Source organism: Mustela nivalis (assembly GCF_964662115.1).
Source record: "Mustela nivalis genome assembly, chromosome: 9".
Taxonomy (NCBI): Eukaryota; Metazoa; Chordata; class Mammalia; order Carnivora; family Mustelidae; genus Mustela; species Mustela nivalis.
The window spans coordinates 99,680,412-99,704,284 of record NC_139028.1 but is presented as its reverse complement, the minus strand read 5'-3'; the positions used below and the strand labels follow the sequence as shown (position 1 = coordinate 99,704,284).

Sequence of the window (23,873 nt, the reverse complement as noted above, 5' to 3'; positions counted from 1 at the left end):
CTTCATACCCTCTCATCTCCCTCTTCAGACCTTCCTAGGCTTCTTGGCTTGCCTTAGAGATTATAATTTAAGGTAAAACCCATCTTGTACCCTCAATTCCTGTCCGTGGCTTAAGTTTTGCCTACTAAACGGCCGCTCAGGATGGAGGACACTCTCTGGCAGCCCCATCAGCAGTTGCTTATTTTTAGCTCCATGAATGCCTCTATGAATGCATGTGAGAACGGGGCTGCAGTGGGGAGGTATGCAATGGGAGGCAGGTGGCCCTGGTTTTTGCACTGAAGATGGCTTATCACATGGTATCATCAGATGTGGCCTGACGGACAAGAAAGCTTCCCCATCATGTGGCAGCAGCATTTCAAGGTAGTCTTCTTGGAATCATGAAGATGTCAGGTTAAGGATGTTTCTAAACGCACAAAGTATATATGTTTCTAGAGTTATGAGACTAGGTATATGTGTAAGCATAAACTCATGTATATGAGCACATTCACAGAAACCATATAGTTCCAATACAGACCACATAAACTATAAAAAGAAGAGACCATTTAAAATAATGTGACCTACTTTCTATGGTGGTTAGATGCCATTGTGTCTATGTTGAGATCAAGGCAGGTTCATTCGAGGTCACTTTGAGGGTCCCCTGACATCTTTAAGCAAACCCTGAAATCTAGCTCTTACAAATGAGGTAGAGTTGGAAAAAGAAGAAATGTGCTCAATGTAGCAGCCAAAATTATCCTAATCTAACTTCAGCGGACTGGTAGACTCAGCGTCTCTGCTTCTCCCCCTGCCGAAAGAGGGCGCCCTTCTGCAGTGTCCCTGTTTTTCCTACTGCAATGAAGCTGGCTGGTTAGATTGCAGGTGGGGGTGTGGCTAGGAAGCTCAGCAGAAACAGAAGTTAGTCCTAGGTAGCCATTATCTCCATTCCCCCCACCACCCCACCCCCCACACACAGCAGTCAGCTCCTTTGGTACATGCCTCGACTGGAGCTGGTGTCCTTGGCTTTCTGAGCTGTCCCTCCATTCTTGGTTAAGTGCTATGGTGCCCAATTACTGTCTGAGCATTGAAGTTCAGTACCTAGGGAGTTAATAGACTGATGTGGAACCAGTCCAAGATAAAAACCACCTTCTGCACTGCCAGGCCATTCCTGGGCATCCCAAGCATGAAGAGGACTTGCATCCCCTAATGTCTCCCCAGAGGGCTCTGGGTGTAGACTGCTGTCACCAAGCCCTTGAAAAGAACGGAGTCTCCTTTCTTTCAGGGTCACTGAAGCCCAGAAATGTCCTGCTTGTGTCTCTTGTCTCCTCTCCAAGCACCAAGAAAAATGCCAGTAGGTAAAGTACTAGGTTTGGAGAAGGAAAAAAAAAAAACAAAACTGCAGCTCCCCAGAAATCAACTAAAGGGAATGTATCCGGAAGTCCAGGAAAGAGATTCCTCTTTGCCTAAAGGTGTCTCCATTAGGGAGCTGACCTATTTGGGCCAAAATAAGGGATGGGATAGTGAAGAAAGAAACCAATAGTTTTTGACACCAACTCTGTGGCAGACATCGTGCTGGGCACTTTACATCAACGATCTTAATAGTACTTAAGGCAACTGTATGGGTGTCATTATAATGTTAACTTACCCAACTGGATTGTTGAGCACAGAAATCACTCCAGAAATATTAGTTATTATTTATCCCATTTTAAACCTAAGGAAGTGGAGACCAGATAGCTTAAGTGACTTGCCCAAAAGTCTTAAAGCTTGAAGTTGGTTAAACTTGGTATCCAATCAAATTCCTATCCGTGAGGCTCCAACACTCATGCCTATACCACTCCATCGTGTTGCCTCTATTCCAATATCTGGTTTTCTATATTCCAGTTCTGGGTACCATCATGTAGAATTGCAGATATCTGGGACTTGCTCAGAGGTGGCCTGAATAATGAATCTACTTTATTCCTTCAAGAGGCCCGTATGCCAGGAGAAATGCCCCCGCCAAAAGACCATCTGCTTGAGAAGACACCCTCTCCAGTTATACCAAGGAAAGCACCAGCTGGTTCAGCCTCAAGAGTTTTGTCCAAACCCAGCCAGTGTGGAGATGCAGTGAACTTTATGTCCATTCAGGCTGCTACAACAGCCATGTTTATACCTCCATGTTAGTGCCTCCCTTTGGATGGCACTAGGGAGGAGTTAGAAACTCCCCAGTCCAGTCTTCCAAGAAAGCTGTCTTAAGGTGAGAACAGCAGCAGATCTGCATTTGGATTGGCTAATCATCCAAGCCCTCCTTCACCCTTTTAGAAACTGGCATCCCTGATCACATATTCCTGATTCTGAAAACTTTAGAAGCTAAGGCATTAGCACCATGGGGGAGATGCGCCACGGCATGCATAATACAAGGTATTCCACAGTCCCCTTCCCCTGTTAAATACATGTTTTCATCACTTACCCTGATCAAGAGGTACATTCAGTCTTGGGAAATATTTCTTAGAAGCCAGCATATTTGGAGGTCTGAGGGTGATATTTTTAAGGACCACTTGCACGCTGGAAGAAATTGACTAGAATTCCACCACCCCCTTTTTTTTGTTGCCATCAGCATTCAAAAGTCTCAACTAAATGCAGTGTTCAACTTCAGAACAGTTAAGACAGTCTCTCTTCTTCGCACACCTTCATTATCAGCGAGTGAGCTCTTTCAAATACCCTCCTCCCTCCCTATGCCACTCTACTAGACACCCCGGAGAACCAGATGATGGGTTTTCCCATGCCTTGTCAGATGAAAGGCACATTTGAATAGGGACTCAGAGGGTCACCCAGGAATGTCTACAGTAGGTTTCATGGTGAGGATCTAAGCAAAGACAAGGAAGCCAGAGCAAGCACATGGTAGGGGGCTGAAGCTAAAGGGGTAGGGTGGGGTAGGGCTTAGGAAGCCAGCATGCTTTAGTTTAGCAGAGACTAAATAGAAAAGGATCAGAGCTTGAAAAGCATGGACTGCCGGGGGAAAAAAGAACTACCTGAGGGGTGCTTCAAGATGCCTGTGAGTTTGGCTTTAATTTTGTGGTTGGTAGACACAGTCTGCCACAGCTGAATTCGGTTGGCAGGAAGAGCTCAATCATGAGTTCATGGGAGTGTGAATTCACTAAACTTTTTATCTTTTCATGATTAAAAATGCCTTGAAACTAGCTTCTTGGGTCACTATATCTGATAGGCAAATAAGAAAAAATGGGCTCCATTGTCTTTAATTTGTAGTCCAATAGCTATAGGCTGGAGCACATGGAAGAATGGACTCACATATCTCCTGGCTTGGCCAGTTTTTTGTACTTATGGGCAAGGCTATGACTAAAATAACAAATTGGGTCTGAATCTTGCCATAGGAGAGAGACTTGAAGCTCACCTGTGAAAAGCCAGCATCTTCCATTAGTTCTAGCTTACCACTAAAAGCAGAAATAAGATGTGGGGAGGAATATGAATTCCAGGTATAGTGGGTTTTCCAAGGACCACACTTTTTGTAGTGATTGTCTTTGAGAAGGAGAGCACCATGACCTCAACAAATTCTGATTTGGGTAATCCTGGGGTCTGTTTTATGAATGAGATTAACATTGTGAGGTTGGCCTAACGTCTGTGGCTTGGCTGGGGATCCCTGAAGGGCATTTGGGTCAGAAGGAACCCAGAGCAGACAAATCTTACTGCCTAACAGGGCGGAGCCCTGGGTTTTGGAGATCACTACAAATCACCCTAGACAGTGCTGGCAAATGTCACTTACCTCACCGTCCAGGAACCTGTGGTTCAGAACCCATGAAGAAAAGCCTTGGGTCTCAAACGAAAATGTCTAGAGTGAAGCCATCACAATGTGGTAGAATGAAATGCAAATTTAATTGGAGAAAAAAAAATGTCTAGATGATTCCATCCTGTATTCAGGGACAATGCAATCCTGAGAATCTTTCTCTTTCTCTTTTTTCCTACCTCCACATTCTCAATCAATCCAAATAGTCATGAGTAAGCTCTTTCACTGTATCTGACTGGGATTAAGGGATTTCTGGTCTTTCCATCTAGTTTTAATTACATCACAATCAGATACCTTGAGTACCTTCACTGAGTGAGAATGCGCTCATAGAGAGTCTTGCAACTTCATTTTGGGAGAGGTATGGTGTGCTGTGATTTTCCTGACATACTGGGCTTTGGGGCATGAAGCAGGGGGTAGGAGAGAGGGCAACTACTGTTAGCCATCTGGACATAACTCAGAAGGGAACTTGCCAGAGAACAAAGCCACTGTCTATGAGATGGGCACCTTGGAGAAAGAGCTGAGTGGGTTGTGAATGGTGAAAGAATGGTGATCAGGAAGGGGTAATTATGGCAAGGGTTAACAGGAAGATGACTGTAAGCAGCAACATTGCAGAAAGCACGAGGCAAAGGATGAGGTGTGTCCTGGGTGTTTGAGGACTGCTTTGAAAACTCATCTGGTCTCCTCTTGATCGTTGGCGCTCCTACAACAAGCAAGAATGAAAGGGATAGGGTGTCAGCAACCTATATTCCATCACTCACAGTTCCCTGTGAGCAAGCAGTTCCATGCTCTCCCCGCCCCTCCTTCACTGATATCATTTTGGCTTCCCTGGGAGTGGCAGGGACACGGGGGACAGATGCTCGAGGCTACGGTTAGATAAAGGGTTGCTCAGCCTTACCAGCAGATGGACAAATATGAGTTCGCTTCAAATTGGCAGGCCAGGACCAACTTATTCGTCAAGTAGTCATATTTCTGGCAAAGTAGAGTTTGTGGTATTAACAGGTCAAACCAGAGGGACCTGCTTCCAGTGGTAGCTCAGGGCCGGGGAGTTACATCACAGACATATATTTTTAACCCAACCACTCCATTTAAGACAGTGACAGTCTCATTGCTCAGAAGGTGCTGCAGAAAGCCTACTCTTGGCTCTGTTGTGTTATTATCACCAGAGACCATTCTGATCCATTATGACATCACTCAGTCTATAGGAGAAGCGGAGGCTGGCAGAAAATCTTGAGGCAGGGGTAGAGGAACTTAGTAAACCCGGTGTGGCTGATGTCCCCTAATGGAGGTTTAGAAACACAGCAATGAAATTAGAGACCAGTACCCACCCAAAGAGAATGGGAATCCCGTGATTCCCCAGAAAGTAATAATGTAGAAATGCTTTGAGATTATTCCGTATTAAATGAAAAAGTTGACATCTTTGCCTGTACCAGAGAATTGAAGTAATATTTAGGATTCTCACAGGGACCTAGATACCTTTGAAATGGGGGTTGGTGAGAGACTAGCCTTAAAAAAGGTAAGTGGCTGTGTAATTTCTAATTCCCAAATGACTCACTATCAAGGGAGCTCAGTTAGGAACCAGCCTGAAACAGGGAAAGGAGTGACTCAGGCCAAGATCTAGACGTAAGGATCAAGGAGGTGCTTTCACAGTATTTTCTGTAGTTAAAAAGCCCAATCTGGACCTCCGTTTCAACCAATGCCAACCAGAAAGTCAGAACTTAATCTGTACGTGGAGATCTGGTCTGGGCTCTGCCATTTGTTCCTAACGAGAATCTGGAACACGTCATTCAGTATCTTGAATTTCCAAATTATAAAATGAGTCCACTGCTACCTGCTCTACCCACCTCACAAGATTTGATTTTTAAAGATGTAGGTGTGAACATGTTCAACAAATTAAAGAAGGCCTCACCTCTGTAATGGAAATTCTTACTAGTCACTGTGGTAGTTACTCTGAGTTCTTCAGTATGGGCATCACAGTAGAAGCACACACTGGGCAAGCATTGTCACGTACTTCATTGTCTCATGGGCTGGACTTTTTAAAAAGCAAAGATGGAATGCTCTAGAATGTTTATGGAACAATCCCATAGCCAAGTGTAACCTATTTATATTAGGTGGTGAGAACAAATTCTGCTTCTAATTTCACACTTGTCTCTTGGTTCTTGATTCTCTTGAGTTCTCACTCAGGAGAATCCTAAGAACAGTGAGTATGCTCAGCTCTAGTTGTGCCAGGAACCTACTTAATGTTCCAGGTTTGGGCTGTCTTATTTGTAAAACCTTGCCACATGGAGTTGTGGTATTCAAGGAGATCATACAAGTAAAATGCCTAGCACTGTGTTGGCACCCAATGAATGTTAGATGAAATTATCAAGGAGGCAAAAGAGGCCAACCTGTGGAGTTTCATCTTCCTTGGCTACCTTATTTTCTTCTTGGTTCAAGGCCCTGAGAAGCTCAGATGCCTCAAATTGATACCCACAGGGCAGGGCAGAATGACTGCTTAGGAATTTCTACCAAAGAGCCAGTAGAGGGAGCTCCCAGGTAAAACTGCTCTTCTCTAGCCTATATTTGCTTCATTTCCCCATGAAACAAATCTCTGCCCAGAGGCCACAGCCTTTTTCTCTACCAGAGACCTTTTTACTGAGAGCAAGCTGGATTGCTGAGCAAAAGACCTAGACCAATCCTGCTTTCAGAGAATCCAGGAGTTCTTGAACGTCAGAGACATGTTGTGTCCCATGGCCTGGTTCAACTCTTAAACTCCAGGTGTCACTTGGAATAGAAAGGACAGTTCCTGTTGGGGCTGATCCAAGGAGATCTGGGGCTGAGACTTTGAGGCAAACACGTCTCTCGCCCTTAGAATCTTGAATGTGGTCTAGTTTTCCAGTCACCCTCTCTCCACAGTTATCTAGATTCATAGTCACTGAAGGACCTTTATTTTAAATTTGTTATAAGGCAGTCATGAAGCCTGGCCACCGTTCACAGCAGAGTGAAGGAAATTGTCCTATCTGCTGTTAGGAGTCTTTAAACACAAGTATATGAGGAACTGAATGATGGACACGGCATGTCTTTCAGATAAAATACCTAAGATGGCTACCAAAATGTAGTGGGGTGGATTCTACTGAGGGTCTGAGCTGAGCTTTTCCAGTTCCTTCTCTGCTCAGATTCCTGAGGTCAACCAGGTAGCCCACTATCAGGGCACAGAGCTTTCTTCCTCACACTTATTTTCTAGCTCACAGTTAATCAATATAATAGTAGGAGCCCCAAGAGATAATAGGAGATATTTCTAGTCTTTCTTACAATTAACATTTGCTCACAGCCCAATTTTGATTAGCAGTGGCCTCATTTCTTTTAGGGTACCCAAGAGGCTTAGTGCCTTACCTACTTACAGGATGATACATAGCTTAGGAAGCACCCAGAATAAGGCAAAGACTTGACATATAGGAAGATGGAAAATATATGGGGCTCCTCTCCCTCCTTCTGTTGCACAATACCAAGACTAAAAATGACCAATATTTATTAATTATTCACTGATCTCAACTACTGTGCTAATAGGTATGTATCATCCTATTCAATCCTTACAGCAACTGAGTGAAACAGTTCCTACTACGGTTACCATTTTAAAGTTGAAAAGCCGGGACTTAGAGGGGCTACCATAAGTAGCCATAAGTCAACCTGCCATAAGTCAAACAGTGATTAAGTGTAACAGCTAGTCTGAGAAACAGAGCAGCCTCTCTTTGAGCCCTAGCCAGGTTTTCCAGAATAGACAATAGTGGAGTTCCCTTCAGTACTAGAACTTTCCACGAGTAAGGAGAGCCAGAGCATACCTTAAGTTTTAACCAGGACCAATGGAAATATCTGTTGCTCCTCCTCATCCCATTGTTTCATTTACACAGGGCGAGTGTGACCCTGGTCCAAACCATGGAGAGCAAAATGGACTCATTACATCTTTGGCAAATGCACTGGACTTTTATAATTTGAGGTGAATGGAATGGCTGATATCTGGGGATTTAGTTCAAGGATAGAAACCTCTAGGGCTCATGCCTGTAAAGAAAAGACTCTTTGAGAACTGCCATTAAGAATAATCTGGGAGGGGGCACCTGTGTGGCTCAGTGGGTTAAGCCTCTGCCTTCGGCTCAGGTCACTATCCCAGGGTCCTGGGATTGAGCCCCGCATCGGGCTCTCTGCTCAGCAGGGAGCCTGCTTCCCCTTCTCTCTCTGCCTGCCTCTCTGCCTACCTGTGATCTCTCTCTCTGTGTGTCAAATAAATAAATAAAATATAAAAAAAAAATAAAGAATAATCTGGGGAAGAAGGGTAAGCTATGGACTCTATCAGCAACTCTCAAACCATGATGTCATCTGTCTGGATCTGTAACTTTGGCAGCTCTATTTATCCACCTCTGCTTAAGGGTCAATGTTGGCTCCTTTGACATAGGGGCTGGGACCTAGTAGGGAAAGTGCAGGCTGCAGAGCAAACATCACAGGAGGTACTCCTCATACCCATAGGTAACAAAGACTTCAATTACCCCATGAGCTTGGCTGCTACTACTCATCCTCCTCTTCAAGTCAACAGAAGGAAGCTAACCAGTGAGAACGCAGGCCTCTGATGACAAGGAGGAGAAAAACATGAAGGAGCTACTGCCTTGAAGAGCCTGAGAACCACTGGCCACAGGGAGAAGAGAGGACTCAGGCCCAGTCTTGTCTTATCCTTTTGGTTCCTCATCTCTAGGGCTGATACCAAGTGTTTTGACTCATGGAATAACTTGCTGCTGTGGACCACCAGTATTAGCGGATATATAGGTTATAGGTTCTGATTGGTTTAACATGATATGTAAAGTTGCAAATCAAAACACAACTTTGGTCTAGATTGTAACTCAGGAGAGTTACTAATGTTTTGATTAGATCTCAGACTCATGCACATGCAGGGCTCATTATGATTAGAGATTTATGATCAGGTTAACTTCCAGGCCCTGATATGGATGCACCAAGTCCTCAGCAGGAACTGGCCTTTATCATGCTGCAACCTGCCTCATGTCCATCCTGCTTTGAGCCCTTCAGGGCCAAACTAGTTATAGAGTATTTATGTTTTCCTTGAAATCTTCAAGTGCATAGAAGGTCCCCAAGGGGGACCTGAAAGGGGGGTGGGTATTAGAGACAGAGACGCCTGATGAATGGAGGAAACACTAATAACAAAAGCATCCAACTGACCACTTTTTATATACTAGGCAATGTCCTAAGCACTTTGCATGTATTCATTTACTCATTGTAACCAAAGGAGGTGGGTACTATTATTATTCCCATCTTCAGATGAGGAAACAGAGAGGTTACTGAACTTGTCTGAGGTCTCTGAACTACTTAAGTAGGCAGGATTATCATCCAGGCTCCCCGGCTTGTGCTCTGAGCCCCATGTGAGAGTCTCTCCTCTTTATGGAAAGATCTCCAAAGTGCTGATAGAGGCTGGGCGTGTATAGGTCCCAGCTGAAAAAGAATCCATAGTCAGTCTTGTGTTGTGTTTGCCGTGATGGTCTCTGCAATGCCAGACATCATGGGGACTAACGGGCCCAGAAAAACCTGTTGTCTAAGGTCTGAGCAACCACTGAGCCCTCCATCCCATGACCAGAAAAGAAGACTGATAACAGTTACAGAACCTTCAACTCCTACATGCTCATTCTTCCAAACACCTTAAGAGCTCCTCTTAAGGACAGGAATTATTCAACTTGCTCTGAGCAACACATGATATTACATAAATTATAGGTGTGGTAGACTCTGACCTTTGTTTTAGAGATAAGGTAAAGAGAGGCCAAGTGAATCACCAAAGTTCACTAGGTTAGGACAGCAGACCCAGGGCTAGAACCCAGTGGACACCTGGTTCAGTCAGTTTATCTAATCATAGGGTCTCTGAAGACTTGGGGACAGATAAGAGAATATAGCGGTTGCTGATGAGGCAGGCTACTAGTGCTACTAGTACCGAAGCCCCTACCTTCTGGTGGGGAGGTGGGGAGTGGGAAGGAAGGTGTTCCTTTAATCTGTGTAGGGGAAATAAAACCTTGAGGGAAAGTTAACTTGCTCCAGGTCACAGGCCAAGGGAATAAGCTCATTGATTTCTGTTCCCAAATATTCAGCTCACCAGATTCCTTGAACACAGTATAGGTTGTAATGCTTTTAAAAATGTGAGAGTTTATAAATAGCAGGTTAATATAGAGTGGGAGAAATCCTCTTGCCTTGGTGGAGATGACTAACAAAGGTGTTTTCATGGAGGGATAGTGGCTATTTTACTCTTCCTTAAAAAAAAAATCATCTCCCCAAATGATTTGTTTTCCAAATCTGTGTAAATTCAATATAGGAAAGTAAGTAGAGTAAATAACCCTTGTAGTGAATTGAGATCCTAACTCCTGCCCCAGACTGAAGCTAGGTTGAGGCCACTCCTTGGAAAGCAGATCTTCCCAGGCTCAGCGGTTCTTTAATACCCAAGATGTACTGGTTCGGGTAAGTCCTATTCTGAGATCCATAAGACCTAACATAATCATCTCATGAGCTTTGGATAGGATGAACTGCCACAAAAGCCTGGCTTCCTCCCCAAATATTACCAAGTCCCTAGAACGAAAAATCTGGACTTTAATGGATGTAACTTCTTTTTCAAATGATAGATCCACACGAGTTAACATGCTCATATAAACTCACGGATCAAAGGATTCCTGACAGAATAGAACACAGGAAAGATAAGTTTGGAACAAAGAAAGGAAGCCTGTAGTGGATTATTGGTCAAGCAAAAGCTTCATAAGTTCCTAAGAACCTAGGGTTGGTAAGGGTCTTACCAAAGGAAGAATGGAAGTTGCTAAAGGCCTTTTTCACCTTCTAGACTATGAGTGCCATGATGGCAAGTAGGATGCATGTCTTAATTACCTGTCCTCAGAGCTAAGTATATGACCTCCTATCTAGGGGACCCTCCATAAATTTTTGTTGAGTTCCCAATTTTTCACAAGGTCAGGAGGACCGGATAAGGGATTATTTTCTTCTGTCCTCCACTAGGAATGAAGTCATTGAAACTCAAGATCTGGATGAAGAGTAGATAGATAGTCATACTTGCCTTCATGGAATCCCTGAGGGACTCTCACAGTGTCCAAGGAGGACTTAGAAATTTGCCCCAGTGGATAGGAGGGAACTAGAGTCTTGCCTCTAGGCTCCAGTGAGTCAAACACAGATGATCTTCTCACATCCATTCTCTTGAGGTCCAGACCTGGACAGACTGAGTCCCTCTCCCCTTACCTGGATGCCTCCTCTTTCAGGACTCAGGGCTAGTGGGAGAAAAGAATTTATGGTCTCTGAGCTGAGATGAAAGGTCCAGGAAAGTTTCCCAGGTCTCTCCCTGGCTTAGCAGGGTCAGTGGAGAACAGTTCCTTTGGCTACCAAAGGGTAGGTTACAGGAAGATATATTTTACGCAGCGTCTCCTGAGAGGAGTCCCAGCATATGTAGGAAGGTCTAAGAACAGCCCAGCTATCTTCAGAGAAGGAAGAATCTACCCAGGAACCAAAGACACATGGTGGAAATACCACCCCACAACATGCCATAAGAAGATTGTCCCACCACTTTTCTGATGTTTCCTTGGCTTCAGAGGTCTGATAATAAAAATAACAGTAAAAATATAATGATAATATATCAAATACATAGTATGTTCCAGGCACCATACCAAGCCCTTTGCAAATAACTCAACGAATCATCATCATACATCTCTGAGGAAGGTACTGTTATTTTCTAGGTAGGTACTGTTATATTTCTTTCTGAGGTAGGTACTATTATATTCTAATTTTAACTGTCAAGAAAGCAAGGCGTGGAGAGTTTAAATAACTTGTTGTAACTCACATAACCAACCAAATACAAGAACCCAGATTTGGATGCAAACACTGAATTATCTGCCATGATAATGTATTCAGGAAACCTGTGAGAGTCCATCCTATCAGAGACTTATGTTTACTCCTATTGCTAATTGGGATGGGAAAGAGAGGTAAGCATGATTTAAAAATTTTTAACATGTGCCTACGTGCACACATATAGGTGCAACAAAAATATCACATATGCAGAATATGCTAGAGTGCTTTTGGATAAGCCATCTAATTTCTCATTTTATTCTCAATCGGGTAGGTCTTATAATGTGAATATTCCCATTGTTTAGGTGAGGTCAGCTGGTCACAAAGAACCTAAATAATTTGTCCAAGATCCTATATTACCTTGGTTGCTTGAATCTATGTCATTTGAAGCCAAATCCATGACTCTTTCAACTATAGCCTATACCACATATTCCACAATAACAAGACATGCTCAGAGTCAGCTAGCATTTATTAAACACCCACAATGGGTCAAGCACTGTGCTAGCCTCTTTCACAAACAGTAAATAATTACTCATCGACTGGTCTTCCAGTCCACTAAGTGAGCTGCTGCTGCAGCAGCCTCCCAAGTCTAACAAAGGTTACATAAAAGAATAAGAGTAATTCCTTTCTTTTCTCTAGGTACTCTTAGTAGCTTATTCTAAACTCCCATGTTTCACGAAAGGGTGTTCTATCACCTAAAGGACCAGGCAGGAAAGAAAAGCTAGATTAAGGCTGAAAACACAATTCTCAAAATCCCTCAACCAATGATGGAGGGTCAATAGTGTCTCTGTTCTCTAGTTTGGATGCATTTTTCATGTCATCTGATTTCCACTCTAGTCCACCTTACATTTCTGAGGTGCCTGCTAACTTTGCTCCTTAAAGGGGAAGGAGGTGGTTGATGAAGGAAGGGAAAATTCCCTTTGCACTGGGGTCCATCAGAATAATAGAGAACTATCTTCCTCTGGACTCTTTGAGCCGTAAGCTCTACTTCTTCTGTATCAACATCAGTTGAACCTACTGCCAAAGTCTTTTCTGAGAACCTGCCATTAAATATCTAGCACAATTATTCATGAAACAAGTTTTATTTTATTCATTTGTAGATGTTGAAATCAAAGTACTTATCAGGCAAAGGGTCTATTGGATAGGGCCAAGCTCAGAAGTGTTGAGTAAGGATTGGAATAGTACTTCATTTCCAGGCCTGGTCTCTAACTCAAGGCTTCAGCAGACCCAGAAGGATCAGCAGATGACTCCTCTCTTCAAAGCTGTGACAGGATCACCATGAACTTGTGGATTTTTCACAGAGTGAGATTTGGTTAGAGGAGAAGAATACCCCCATTGATCAAAAATGGAGGTTGCTGAAGATTTTTTTTTTTTCTGCAGATAGTATTATTAGCTTGATGAGCATGAGCAACCGTGTTCTCAGTCTAGGATCTGGATTACTTCTCACCTCCTCCTGACTAGGCTTCTTGGGTGGGCAAACTTGTATAGTCATATATGGCCCTGTGCTGAGCAGGGCTTCGTGCTTGGCTTAATACTCTAATACTTAATACTCTAATACTCTTAATACCCTTGTCTTGAAATTTGTAATAATTTTGCCTTCTAACTTGTGTTTTGTAAACAAAGTCTATGGGACAGTGGAGAATGTGTGAATAGAGAAAATATGTGCCATGGACACGCTCACCATCTCTTGCTGCCCCATAGTGTTGACAGTCCCTCAAGAGTACAGAATTCCAGTGGAGCTCAGTGAGACTCAATGCAAGTGAAAGGCAAATCTGTGAGTAAGTGGAGGCACTGACAGTACTGAGAGGTAGTGCTGTTTGAACCAGAACTTGCTCAAAGGCAAAAAGGTGGCAATGGAGTTCTTTGAGACACTAATGAACAAGGAACCCTACCATAGAGTTTCTTATCCTCTTTCCTTCCCTGTATTTACCAACCATCTATGCCGAAAATGATGACACAGGAGGAAAAGGAAGGATAGGAAAGCTCATAGTTCTTTTTCCTTTCATTCCTTCCTTATCAGAGAGCTGACGTCAGAGAGAGCTGGTAGAATGTTTGGTTTTAAAAAGTGAAATAAAATCAGTTGGATACATTTTGTTTGAGGTTTCCATCATTCAGGTAAGAAGAGAATACTTATGCATGTATGACCGAGGAAATATGAATTGTGTAATTTTGGTGACTCTGCAAATAAAATGCTCTCCTATAGCACGGAACAATATAAAGATGGATGGTAAAATTCATGCTAATTAAAATTTTAATTTTTATTTAGCAATTCAACAGCAAATAGGAAACAACACGACAAATTGAGAAAAACAAAGAAAAAAGTTTTATGTGTCAGTTCCTCTAATAGCACGTTTTTCCTGCTTTTTGAACAAGGAGCCCTACATTGTCATTCTATACGGGACCCCACAAATTATGTGGTTGGCCCTGCTCCTGCCCTTATTTTTAAGAAAACAGCAGTGAAGCACCAGGGCTCATCCAAAGTGGTGAGGGAAAAGTTGGACTCCATTCTTCTCATGAGTGGGTAGACAGCTGCTTGTGGTAAGGTTCTCCAACGTCGAGTGAAGGGGGAACTAACACTCCTGAATGAGTATGAGGAAACCCAAGGCAAATTCAGGTTCACCACATACACTCAGGGACGTCAGATCCACCCCTGAACCAGATGTGACAGAAGATGAAGAAGGTCCACTCCTGTGTGTGTCGCCCATGAGCTCACGTGTGGAGAGGACCCTGCACACACACACACACACATACTTGTGCACGGGCCTGTGGTCTTGGCACACTTGTGAGGTACACGGCGCATGTGTATCTGTACGGGATGTGTGCTTGGGCACCTGGGAGAACTTGAGACGGGTGGTCTTTACGTGGATCTTTGGGGACCGGCTGACAGACATGAAACACTTTTAAGGCTAGGGCCAAAATGGTGGACACCACAGCAGAGTAGAGGGTGATACCGATAAATCCGGGGGAAATAGCTATATTTCCAGGACCAGATTTTTTCTTGTAACCACTCTCCTTTCCAACTTTATATCAAAAGGGGACAGACACTTGCTGATTTAGGTAAAGAACAGAAATAATTTCCCTCTAAGAAGGAGCGACGAAAGTGACCCTACTTGCCTTCAAGGCTGTGAAAGACTATTCCTCCTCCATCCCTGGATAAAAAATGGGGAGGGAGGTTGGGGTGGGCAGGTCCCTGAACTAGGACTTCCAGTGACGCGGACAGTGGATGTCAGGCACGTTGGCCTGGTTTTACTCCACACTGGCAGGTCCCTAAAGATGGCACTGCCATCCGCTCCACTTTCTCTAGCTGGACAACACTTCACCCTAAGAGCTGGCTCAGTCCAGTCTGTGTCACTCTGATCCTGTTTCTATGTCTGGACTCGACGCCTTTGGGTTATTCTAGCTTTGGAAGTGCGCCTTGCTGTGACCATGAGCGTTGCAGATTTAACTTCCAAGCACCCTCCCTAAATCTCTCCCCCCCACCCCCTGCTGAAAGAGATTCACTCCTCCTGTTAATTTGGGGACCCAGCCCCCTCCCACCCCCCAGGATCAAAAAGCTACTAAATCACCGCTTGCCAATTCCATCCTCAACACAGTGGCCTTCACTACTACCAGCCCAGCCTACTCCAAAAAACCATTGCCTGTCACCTTCCCCATATCTCTACGTGCATTTTAACTTCACATTCAAACGGTGCCCCCACATCTATATTTAAAGGCTCTGTGTGTGTGTGGGGGGGGTATTCCCCCCTCCAGAGACTTGAACTCCACCTCCCAGAAGTGGCTGCTTTTCAGAGTGGAGGTGATTCAGCTTTCCTAGAAGATCATTTGCAGGGGAAAAAAAAAAAAATACAGTACTACCGCTGAGAGTGCTGCTTGCTTCCCTAGATTAAAAAAAAAAAAAAAAATCCTGCTCTCAGACACATGGAATTCCCATTGACGAGGTTTGGCCAACGCCAGGCATGGAATTTTTCCCATTAAAGATAAAGCTCAGTATGGAAGGAGGGGCCGGAGAGGGGGTCACTTTCTCTTCAGGCTTTTCTACTCTCTGGAGGATTTGAACTCTGGCCCCCAAGGTCAAATGGCCGATGTTCAAAAGTCCCCCCTCTCTGTCGCTCCACCGCTCTTCCCCCAGCTCCTTCCTAACAAAGAATGACTCTCTTTGCCACACACAATAAAGCTCCGGTGGATTTACCCAGATTAGAGAAGCCCTTGAAGTCTCTGTCAAAACTAATCTTCTCAGAAGAAACACTTGTTGATAACCACCTTGCTTTGCGGGGCAGCAGGGAAACCAGGGCCCTGCTGGAAAACCTGGCCTCTGACCTCCCATCTCCACACGGCACCAGGCGCCGCACAGCCCCTGACCTCCCATCTCCACACGGCACCAGGCGCCGCACAGCCCCTGACCTCCCAGAACACACCCCCGCACACATACACCCTGCACGCCCTCGCCCCCTAGCTTTTCCTCTTCAAGCTGGACCCATCTCCACACCAGGCTCCCAGAGCAAAGAGGCCAACTCTGCAGCTTCCCAGGCTGGAGAGACCCTGGCTGGGTGCCAGCCTTTCCCTCCTCTGCCGCCCCCGCCAGGAACCCTCCACCCTGCTGAGTTCAGCCTCTCTTGTCTTCATGCTGCAAAGTTTGCCAGGCGCCTTTTCAGGCAGTTTTCTTCTATACAACCGGCCCCAAGAAATCATGCATAAAGATTTCCCTCTACAGGTGGTTGTGAGCTGTAACAGTTTTTCCTCTTGCAATGGAAATGTAGTTTTTTTTTTTAATTTCATTTTACCCACTAATAGTTTTTTTTTTAATTATTTTGATTGCACCCACTAAAGAGCATTTTCTCCAAGTCGTGAGAAATTAAATTCTCTATGCAAGAAATGCTCCCACCACCATCACCACCACCATGCCCTGACTCTTTATCTCTCCACGCTCCCTCACTTTGCTCTGACTTCATGAAGCCTTTTTCCAACTAAATTTTCATGTGCAAAATGATTACAAGGACGAAGACACTTCGTGAATGAGAATCAACCCCAAATAGGGCAAAGTGGAAGAAGCATTTGCCCACTACAAAAGCGCCCTCCACCACCGCCCCCCCCCCAAAACATTAGGGTCGGGGGAGGCGAGGCAGCATCCTCTACCCAGTTTACCACCACAGGATTCTCTTCCAACTGGCATGCCTCTTGCAAAAAGCACACATACACACACAACCACGGAAAGCCTGCTTAAGAAGTCTAGGCAATCTGTACAAATATAATTGTTCAGTGAAAAAGACAGTAATCATGGCCAGTCACCCAGATCTACTCCTCCAAACATCCACCAACTGACATCATAAACTTTGCAAAAGCCAAACACAAGACAGTGCATGGTATAACCTACCTTGGCGAGCTCCTTCACTTTTTGTGCAAATGTTTCCCCTCCGCATGCTTTACATAGATTTCTAGGGAAATTTGGAAGGACTGGTGAGGGGGTGGGCGAGGTGAGGGAATGAGGGTAATATAAATAAGGAAGCATTTTAAATGCACCACGCAAAAAGCTCGGGATTTCACGTTATGTGTCTGCACTCTTCCCGGAGCAAAGCAAAACAGTTCGCGTTCAGTGCCAGACTTGGAGGGAGAGGGAGAAGAGAGAGGGAGGGGGAGACAGGGAGGGGGGAGAAAAGGAGAGAAGAGAGGGAGGGGGAGAGAAAGAAAGAGGGTGGGGAAGGCTGAAGGAGAGAGAAGAAGAGAAAGAGGAAATGAGAGAGGGATAGAGGGAGAGGAGAGGGGAGGTGATCGAGGAGGGAGGGGGAGAGAGAAAACGAGAAGAAAGGAGGGGGGGGAGCCAGAGGAAAGGAGAGAGAGGAGGCAGCCCCCCTCCCACGTTCCCACCCCCACACATTCAGGCACCTCCTGAGTAACTGATCAGAGCAAAGAACTCATCACCCACGTTCAAAAACCCGGTTTGGGGACTAAGTCCCCATGCACACACTCCCGGGATCTATTTATAGACAGACCCTAATAATATGCATTGCATTCTGCACGTAAATGTGTGTGTGCACGGATTACATACAGTTCCTTTGACAGGTATGATTTTTTTTTTTTTTTTTTTTGGCACTGCAGTGCGTCTGATTGTATCTGTTTGGATTTTCTTCTTTCTTTTTTTTGCATCAGGAAAACATGCATCAATTATGAAGGTGTCCAGGGAGGGGGAATGGTGGGGGTATCAATGCTAATAAAACCCTGGCTCCCCCCTCCCCGCCCCCACCCCCGCCGCAAATCTGGGATATTTGCAGAGTTGGGGCTGTTTGAAAAGGCTCCAGCTCTGGCTCGGTGTAGCACGCCCAGTTCCAGCAGTGTGTGCTATTGACCTGCATTGACGTCAGTGCGTCATTAGGTCTCCCTTAGAAACACTGACTTTCAAAAATAGTATCAAATTAATTCAGTTGGAGCCTGGTGAAGAAAGGCTACTAGCTGGAATCAGCCATAAAACTCCAGAATTTTCAGCCCTAGATCTCTGCTTTTTCTAGGAGCCAAACAGAAATCAGATTGTATGGAAAATGCCATTGATTGGATTTTTTTTTTTCCCCTTAAGAAAAGGGACCAAATTAGATTGCAAAACCCAGAACTGCTTTTTTTTTTCCCTTTCCCCTCTTTTTTTTTTTTTTTTTTTTTCTGATCTAAAAATAACCCCTTGCTTGAGCTGACTGCGGTATCTTTTGTGTTGCGGCTCTCTGTTTTTAGCAATGTGGTCCCAGAGAAGGCTGGAACTCAAGTACAGATATTGATCTATTGTTATTTGCAAAGCAAGGAATTAATTTTAATGAAACAGGTGTGCCTTATGGTGGCAGTGGGTAACAGAGAAGAGGGGGCACCATGGGAGAGACTTATGCCATTCACACTTTTCTGTTTCATTTTTTCCAATTCATCTTTTTAAGATATAATTCCCACCCCACGTGTCTCACGTGGCCTCTGACCAGCACATGCAACCCCCATTCATACAAACACAAAGCACCAGCGCATTCACACTTAGCAGAGACAGTACATTCATAAGCAAAGGCTCTGGGATGTTCCTTCCTCTCATGGCTGCTTGGCAGAAAAGACCTAGCAGCCCACCAAAACAGGATTAGGTTTAATCTGGGGGATTTCAGTATGCAATTAGATTAATAATTAGATTGTACTATTAAATTCTGCACTTATTAAAAAATCTACTTTTTATGGGGAGCAACTGCGCCCTTCACAGAGCTAACAATACAGTTTTAACCCATCTGTTTTACAACCATACAGTTTTATACATACCTACCCATTACATACGTGAATATAAAGGGTGCCTCCCCAACCGAAGTGAGGTTCGTGATACAGAGTGACTCTCAAAGCTTGGGGGAAGGGTGGCTATTAGATTTTTCTATTCTCAGAGGAGGCAGTTTACCATAATTTTGTAGAGCCTTCATTCCCCACATTTCTTGCTCCCCAACCCTCTGTCTGACCCACTCTCCTCCAATGGGCAGCACTTGTGCCTCTCAGTGATAAAAGAATTTGGTTTCTCTGACCCATTCAGTCTTTTGCCTCTGCGGAGACTGTTAATGAGGGGACTAATTAAGGCCATTGTATACAAGGGCCCTCTTAGGAGGCTACTTGGATGACAAGGGATGTGGGGGGCCTTGGGTGGAGGAGAAGGAGAACCCAAGATATATTTAAATCATTGGACTTAAAATTAAATAGGCCTTACTTTTTTTTTTTTTTTTTTTGGTACACCTACAATGTCAGATTGCCATTTGATAATTACCTAATCATCTGTGCTTATCATGATTTCTTACAAGAATGAGGACCTTTCTTTCAAGCCCTGAAATCTAGCTGAGAGAGAAGGGGGTAACATGTTGCGGACCTCAACGTTTTCAGGCAAGGACACAATGTGCATAAATTCTACCACGATGGGCTAGTAGGTCAGGGGAAGTGGAGGTCAGAGAAAAATCATACCCCAGCCACTCATCTGCCCCTCGCTCAGCCCCAAGGAGGAGCACTGAGGGCAAATCAAGATGCTGTGGGGCTAGAGTTTATCTAAGGACAATTTCTGGTGTTTGGAGGAACCTTCAACTAATAACAGACTGACCACGTGGTTTCCTTTGTCTTTCCCTGCCTTTCTTTCCTGAGGGTTCAGGGAAGACAAGGCAATTGCCAATGGTTCAAGCTGCCACCGCAGCAGCAGGAAAAGGGAGGTGCTCTGAGCAAATCGAGTGTTCCCCCTCTCCCCCAACCCAGCACTTACAGACTGTGGTCTAGACGCTGATTGGTGGAGGATTCCAGACGCCAAGCACCTGCAAACCACTACCCCAGCTTGCAAGGGCTCCCATACACACTTCATCTGAAATGCATTCATTCACAGATACATACAGTCATTCATGCACCTGCACACAACCATATTCATTCATATTTTAGCCACAACACCAGCCGTGCATTTGCCTGCAAAGCCTGGGCAAGTGTACACACAAGAATACGCCTTTATAAGGTTGCATTCTACCCCTCTCCTCCTACACACACGTAGACACACACATACAGCTTGCTTGCTGCTTCTTTTCCCCGGCGGGGGTGGTGGTGGTGGTGTTCAACTCTGAAGTGTGCAAAATCCTGGCAGGAATAAATTTCTGCCATTGAGATGGTGGAATCCCCATCCTGCATCAAGACCCACTGACCTCGTCCGTGATTAAATCATGGACGAGATGCCCAAGTGTTGGCAGAGCTGCAAATGCCTAGGTGGATGAGGGGGGCCAGCTCTTTTTCTGGCCCGATTTCCCTCCCTTGGCAGCCCAGAGAATAAAAAGAGGGCCAAGGGAGGGGCTTGCAGTGTGTCCCAAGGCTGTGCAGTGCCCCAGTTGGCTGGTTCCGATCTTGTCCTTTGGGGAGAGGTAAGCATCGTGGAGAGCTGTCAAGTACTGCCAGAGCCAAGCCTTGGTGTTTCCAGGTCTCAGAGATTCTTGTTGGTCTGCACACCAAGAATGGGGGAGCTGGGGATGCTCATCAGCCCCTCCCTAGCCACCCAGCCCTCTCTCCTCTCTGCTCTGTGCCCTGCCCAGAGGCTGACCTCTGTGGTCTACATTAATAGACTCTTGATCTGTGGTTCAGCCAATGGGGGTCCCTGACAGGGACACGGAAGACAAGAAGGGAACACAGTAAGGGATTTAGTCCCTTATGTCCCTCCCTTTCAAGTTATGGGCTGTCTGTGGCTATGGCCCGTTACTAAAAGCCACAGCTCCTGGTATGTGGCTCTCTTGAACAGCTACAGTTATAGCTCTAAGGGGTGTGTGTGTGTGTGTATAGCTGCATCTAGGCCATGAATTCTCAAGTTCTCTGCACATGTGGAACTCCTCAGCAGCACAGGAGGTCCCAAACCACATGCTTCACTGGGTCCTACTTGGTTGCCTAGAACAATTGCCCATCAGAATGCTGTAGGGGTAGTTTGCTTTATGTGCATAAAGCAAGGTGGGCTTTGGCAGTGAACTCTACAAGATCAAAGACTAGATGCTGCTGGAGATACTGGAGAGTAGTGTTTAAGGAGAACCCCAAAGTGGACCACCAAGTTAGCTGTGCACCAGCTTCATGATCCTGCCCAAGTTACTTAATTTCTCTAAGCCTCAGTTTGTCCCTCTGTAAGATGGGAAAAAAACAGTACTCTACTCTTGGAGTTGTTACAAGGAAATAATCTATGTGAAAATATATAATATGGTACCTCGTTTAATGCACAGTAAAAGTCAACGATTTACTAAGAGAATGAATAAGCATTCTATAAATAATCATCCACAGGACATCTAAAACTTTCAAAGTTTTTGAGCCAGAGCCAACAATAAGATATTTTATACCATGACCTGAAGACACACACACAAACACACACACAAACTGAAAGGCAATACTTGGCCTTACAACTTCCAATGCACTTTGCTATTTTATTTGTTCTATTTCATTAAAAAAAAAAAAAAGTTCAGGTCACAACCAATTAAAGGGAAGACAGTGATCTAGTAGACCTTCCAGGAATTTATGTAGTGATCTATGTAATGTAAGTGATCTATGTACAAAAAAGGTGTAATGAAGACACCTTTTCAGGTGACAAAATAGATAAAGACCGTTTCTTGTTATCTTCTAAACAGGTGTAGTCACATTGTGGAGAAATCGGTTGGAGATACTCTGTACAGAGTGAGAAATTCACTCAAACAGCACTTGAATGGTCTTCTGCATAAGAGACTAGGAGACAGGGAAGGGGACCCAAATGGATCCACATGGTGCTTGCTCTCAAGGATGTTCTGGTTGAGTAAGAGAGTTCAGATTAATTCGTTTAGCAAACTGAGCACCTGCCACTTGTGAGAAAGCTTTTTCTACATCAGTGAACAAGGCAGAAATTCCTGACTTCATGAAACTTACCTTCTCATGACGGTGAGAGACAATGAACGAATAAATAACAATAAATGTAATAAGGCTTAGATAGTGGTAACGGGTTTTAAGAAAAAGCAAGGAAATGGGAGAGGGATGGGTAGGAAAACCAATTCTAGATAAGCTAGTCAGGGAACACGTCTCTAAGAAGGTATTTGACCAGAGAGGTGAAATGCAGCAGTGAGCCCTATAATTTCTAAAAGATATGCACTCCTTTAAGAGGGCCAACAAGGGTAAAGCTTCTGAGGAAGACATGAAATGTTCTAGAAACAGGAAGAAAGCCAGTGTGGCTAGACCTTAGTGAGCACAGGAGAGGGAGATGGGGCCAGATGACACAGGGTCCTAAATGTTGAGCTAAATCTTGCATAACATCTGAATGTGATGGAAAACCATTGTAGGGTTTTGAGCAGGAGAGTGACATGATCTGGTATATGTTTTAAAAAATCATTCTTGCTGCTATGTGGAGGACTGACCGGAAAGGGCAAAAGGGAAGCAATGGGACTGGTCGGGAGGCTAACTCAGGAGTCCAGACAAGAGATGACAGTAGCTAGGACGAGGAAGCCAGTGATGGAGGTAGAAAGAAGTGGCTGGATTAACGGTACCTACTTTGAAAGCTGATGCCTCTACGTATCTGGAATACAACGGAGAACGTGAGGTGCCAAGATAGAGTACACGATGTTGTGGGAACTCAGATGAAAATTACATCTGGCTGTGGGATGAGCTGGCACTTGAGCTGTGTCTTCAAGGATGAGTGGGCAGAAATGGTGCGGGAGGAGAGGACATTCCAAAGAAAGGGAAAGCTTACAAGTGAAGGCACCAAAGAGGGAAAACAGAAGGCAGAATTACCAAGAGTAATTCTGTGGATTATGGTAGGCGTGAAAGGGTAGATAGAGGGCAGGACTGGCAAGGTAGATTTGGGATAAATCATAAAGGGCCTGCCTTGCCATAATTGAGTTTGGGCAATGGAGAGCTGCTGCATGTTCCTAAGAAGGGTTTTATATGATCAGAATTGAAATTTGGAGAATATTGTGCAACCAGAGGACTGCAGGGGAACCTGGAAGCTTCTGCTTTGTGTCTCGATAGATTCACTCATTAAGGACATCTTTCACTTCCTCTGATCCTTTTATTAGATTCTTTATTAGATCCTTTCACTAGATCCAAAAGAGCCTTCTCCATGACCAATCAGGTAGCCACAACCCAACCTTTGCCTCTGCCTTTGTTCATGTAGTTCTCAGCACCTAGGGTGTCTTCTCTGGCTCCTGTTCACTTATTCAAATCCGCACCACCCACCCTCCCCCCCATCCTTTTCTGGCTCCTTAGCGTCTACTTCTCTCTCCCTTCTACCAAAGCTCTTGTCTACACCACTCATGTTGGCGTGTAACCTCATACACCTGCTTACATTTCCTTAAGTATGTATTTCTAGAATGTAGGACTTCCCTTATGAGATATAAATTCCTTTCGGTCAAAGAGCTTACCTGGCACTCCGTTTTCTCCACAGTGTCCAGCACTCAATAACTATTTAAATATATTGACCACCCTCATACCTAATAAAGTCAGTGTTGAGAGCCAAGGAGTCTTCTTAAGAGCTAAGGGCAGAACGACACTTGTCCATATATACTGATATCTAGACACATAGCCCGAGGGGACTCAACTCCCTGCTCCATTCCTCCTCTCATTTCCTCACCACCCCAGAAATGAACCCACTAAGACCTGGACACACTTAGATTTTCTTCCATAGAACAACTTTCCTGGGAAATTACCCCTGCTCTAGGGAATATAATATATGTTCCAGAAAAGGAACTTTCTGGAAGTTTTCCCACAGGAAGACAGGGAAGTGAGCCTGAATCAGATTTCGTGTCTGTCCCTCTCCACCTCACCT

At 44.6% G+C, this 23,873-nt stretch overlaps 3 long non-coding RNA genes across 3 annotated transcripts in view; 1 reads left to right on the top strand and 2 right to left on the bottom strand.

Moving 5' to 3' along the window:
- The window catches only part of LOC309841171, a 67,678-nt gene extending 50,375 nt beyond the window's left edge, over positions 1–17,303 (bottom strand). The window contains exon 1 of the long non-coding RNA XR_014299001.1: positions 16,977–17,303. This is a non-coding gene — a long non-coding RNA (uncharacterized lncRNA). The remainder of the gene's footprint in view (positions 1–16,976) is intronic.
- On the bottom strand, positions 3,822–4,898 carry LOC309841169. Its single transcript, XR_014298999.1, has 2 exons — positions 4,647–4,898; positions 3,822–4,451 (listed from the first exon to the last, which is right to left on the bottom strand). It is a non-coding gene; the product is annotated as an uncharacterized lncRNA (long non-coding RNA).
- Positions 4,994–8,619, top strand: LOC309841172. The gene is made up of 3 exons (XR_014299002.1): positions 4,994–5,264; positions 7,636–7,721; positions 8,246–8,619. It is a non-coding gene; the product is annotated as an uncharacterized lncRNA (long non-coding RNA).
- Positions 17,304–23,873: the final 6,570 nt, after the last annotated feature.